Raw genomic sequence first — 4,270 nt, 5'->3', positions numbered from 1 at the left:
TACAAGCATTTCATCACTTCGGATTTGCAGGATATAAACAGCACCATTTGTAAATTGAGAAAGCATCCGATCACACCGATCTTGGTGACATCAGATGATGTAAGGGCAGAGGAGATATCTAGAGTCTGATACACCCCAGATTTCTTAAAAAAGAATACCTGCCAATGCGTACTGCAGTCAGAAAGGATATTTACATTCTCTATGATAGCAATAAAAAAAAGAAGAAAGGGACAGTGTAAAAATAATAATACAAATAAAAATAACTAAAAAAAAAAAGCACGCATGCGCAAGTGTCGACCATGTGTATGTAAACAGCGGTTGCACCATTCATGTTAGGTATCGCTGCGAACGTCAGATCGAGGGCAGTAATTCTAGCACTAGACCCCCTGTGGAAATATAAATTGGTGACCTGTAAAGGCTTTTAAAGCGTTGCCTATCGATAATAAAAATGTATGTACTTTGTTGCCATTGCAGGGGCATGCACAACTTTAAAGCATGTCATGTTTGGTATCTATTTACTCGGTGTAACATCATCTTTTATATGTTATCAAACAATTGGGCAATATATTGTGTTTTTGTGCATTAACATTCTAAAAAGTGTATTTTTCCCAAAAGATTTGCGTTTGAAAAATTGCTGCACAAATACTGTGTGACGTAAAAAATTTCAACACCCACCATTTTATTCTCTAGGGCCTCTGCTTAAAAAATATATACAATGTTTGGGGGTTCAAAGTAAGTTTCTAGCAAAAAAAATGTTTTTTCATGTGAATAAAAAGTTTCAGAAAAGGCTTGGTCTTCAAGAGTGGATGATGTGTGACATAAGCTTCTTATGTTGGCCCTGAAATGCCAGGATAGTAGAAGTACCCCCCCCCCCACAATGACCCCTTTTTAGAAAGTAAACACTCCAAGGTATTTGCCAAGAGCCATGGTGAGTGTTTTGCACATCTCATTTGTTGCCACGTTTTACCATGCCTCTTATCAAATTCCTTGGGGTGTCTACTTTCCAAAAAGGGGTAATTTGGGGGGGGGTTGTACTATCCTGGCATTGGAAATATGCCCTTTGACAGCCTGGAGGTGGTCATTGGAATTTTGGGGGCTTGTATGTAACTAGGCTGCCAAAAAGTCTCGCACATATGGTAGCCCCATACTCAGGAGAAATAGAAGAATGTGTTTTGGGGTGTTATTCCACATATACCCATGGCATGCATGACCAATATATCATTAAAGTGACAACTTTGTGTAAAAAATGAAAAAATTGTTACTTTCAAAAAATGTGTGCAAAAAAAAAAATGTTCCATGGACTCAATATGCCTCTGTGCAAAATCATTGGGGTACTTTCCCAAAAGGGGTAATTTGGGAGGGGGGAAGTTGTACTGCCCTGGCATTTTAGCACCTCAAGAAATGTGATAGGCAGTCAGAAAGTAAAAGCAACGTAAATTCCAATATATATACCATAGTTTGTAGACTTTCACACAAACCAATTAATATACATGTATTGAGATTTTTTTTTACTAAAGACAAGTAGCAGAATACATTTTGGCCTAAATGTTTGTCTAACTTTGAGTTTACTGGATTTTTTTTTATAACCAAAAGTGAAAAATATCATTTTCAAAATTTTCGATCTTTTTTTGTTTATAGCGCAAAACGTAAAAACGTCAAATACCACCAAAAGAAAGCTCTATTTGTGTGGGAAAAAAAGGACATAAATTTTGTTTGGGAACAGCATTGCACGGCGGTGCAAATAGTAGTTGAAATCGCGCAGTGCCGAACAGCAAAAAATGGCCTGGTCATGAAAGGGGCACATCCTCTGGAGGGCAAGTGGTTAATAATAATAATATTAAACACCCGTACAAAAAATACATTATTATTAATAATTATTATTATTATACAGGATTTATATAGCGCCAACAGTTAGCTCAGCGCTTTACAATATAACGGGAGACAATACAGCAACAATACAGTTCAATGCAAGAGGGTTAAGATGGCCCTGCTCCTTGAAGCTTACAATCTAAGAGATAATAAATTATTGGTATTACTATTTTATTACTTTTTTAGGGTTTAGGGGGTTAATTATTATTAGTTTATTATTACAAGTATTTATTTATGATTATTATTATTATTATTATTATACAGTATTTATAAAGCGCCAATAGTTCGCTCAGCGCTGTACATTACAAAGGGAGACAGAACATGTGACAGAACAATACCAATACAATGCAAAACATGAGGGGATCGAGGGCCCTGCTCTTTCGAGCTTACAATCTAGGAGGGAGGGGGTGGTGGCACAGGAGGAGATAGCTGTGGGGGATGGAGTGGTAGGAGGAGTGGAGGAGGGAGGCAAGTTAGCAGGGGGTGGGGTAGGCTTCCCTGAAGAGATGGGTTATTTTTATGTATTTGTATATTTATTTTACATTTAGTTATTCATTTATTATTATTAATATTATTATCACCCTAACAAAAAAAATTATTAAAAAATAATAAATAAAATACAATAAATAAATAAATAAGAAGAAAATAAAATACTAACCCCTAATCCTAACCTTAACTCTAACCCCTTACCCTAACAAAAGACAAAATAATAATACAATAATAATAATAATAACTAAAAGCTGATGAAAAAAATATTTTACTCTATTGTCTGATAAAAAAAAACGCCAAAGCTCAAAAACGGGTAAATATGCTGTATAAAAACGCAAAAATCACGCTAAGAACGTTGAAAAATGCTACGCTCAGATGTGAATGGAGCCTAAGACTCCGCCCACACTGGGTGTGACTTGGCATGTGATTTGCATGCCATGCGACTTACAAATCGCACCCTATTGTCTGCAATTACACCGATTTCTAAAGTAGTGCATTCACTAATTTTGGTGCGATTTGCATAGACATCTGTGTCAGATGTCTTGCAAAACGCACCTGAAATCGGCATGTCCGACTTTGAAATCATGCGACTTCACTGTAAGTCAGGCTTGATGTGACCGGGGTGTAAGGCTTCATGTACACGAGCCTAACCTGACGAAACCACTAATCGGGGCAAAGCCACGGCAAAATGTGGCAACCGCAGTACTGCATTTTTGCTGCGTTTTCCCACGGTCAAAACGTTCCTATCCTGAACGTGATTCTTCTGAGTTCAGGAGAGGGAGGTTTAACCTCACCTAAATGTGGCAGATCCTAAACTCTACTAAAAGCCTGTGTGTACATGGACACCTAGGTTTTATGGAGTCGAGTTTAGGTGCTGCCTGTGTACATGAAGCCTAACTCTAGGTTCACATCTGTGCAGGTGGTGCCACACGAAAATCCACCCCAGAGAAATGCGGACCCGCAGGCGGATGCCATTAGTTCTAATGGCATGCCGCCCGCACTGGGAAATGCAACCATACTGGGAACCTCGGTTCCCGTGCGGGGTGCGTTTTCCAAAGAAATGCAGGGACTTCTTTCTCTGCGTGACACGGGCACAGGAGTCCATTCAAATGAATGGGCTCTCGTGTCCGTGCGAAACGTGGCCCGCGCGGCCGCATAGACGTAAACTGGGGGTAAGAGCTGCAGCGTTTAGGTGCTGTTAAACCTCCTGCTCCTGAACGTAAAAGAATCGAAAAATGCAAAACGCAGCAAAATAGCGATACCACGGTTTTGTCGCGATTTGCAGTTTCCCGCGGCCGGTGGTCAGGGTTGGCTCGTGTACATTGAGCCTAAGAGCTGCCGCATTTAGGTGAGGTTAAACCTCCTGCTCCTGAATGTGAATCGTGTTCAGGATAGGAACGTTTTGACCGCTGACTGTGGAAACGCAAAACGCTGTAAAAACACGGCACCCCCGGTACCACATTTTTGCGTTTGTCAGCGGCCGGTGGTCAGAGTAGGCGCCTGTACATGAAGCCTTAACCAGAAAGCCATCTCAACTGACCAGCACTGGCTGAGCAAAATGACAAGGCCTCATGTACACAGGGCGTTACACTCGTGGCCTTCACTGCAAAACACAGGCAATTGCCTGTTCAGAGATCACAAACGTGAGCAACTATCCATCTCTATACAGGTAGGTTTTGGCTCTGCTGGACGATGAACAATGTCTGCCACTGTAAATGCTTCATCCAGTCAGATACAGGCGGATAATAATCGCCTTCATAGACTGACTCCAGAAGAGCATTCTAAACGTACCCCAAGTCCGGAACCTATGTGTCAGGTTCATGTCTCCGGGGGACGGAATTGCGCGTTGCTCTTGTGCTTAGCGTGAAGCCGGTCAGGAGGAGAGGGGCGGGGCTGTGGTGAGGGGCGGGAA

The sequence above is a fragment of the Staurois parvus genome, unplaced genomic scaffold (genome assembly GCF_062004578.1).
Source record: "Staurois parvus isolate SC_StPar_1 unplaced genomic scaffold, SC_StPar_1.0 ptg002753l, whole genome shotgun sequence".
Classification (NCBI taxonomy): domain Eukaryota; kingdom Metazoa; phylum Chordata; class Amphibia; order Anura; family Ranidae; genus Staurois; species Staurois parvus.
This window is presented reverse-complemented; position numbering follows the sequence as displayed.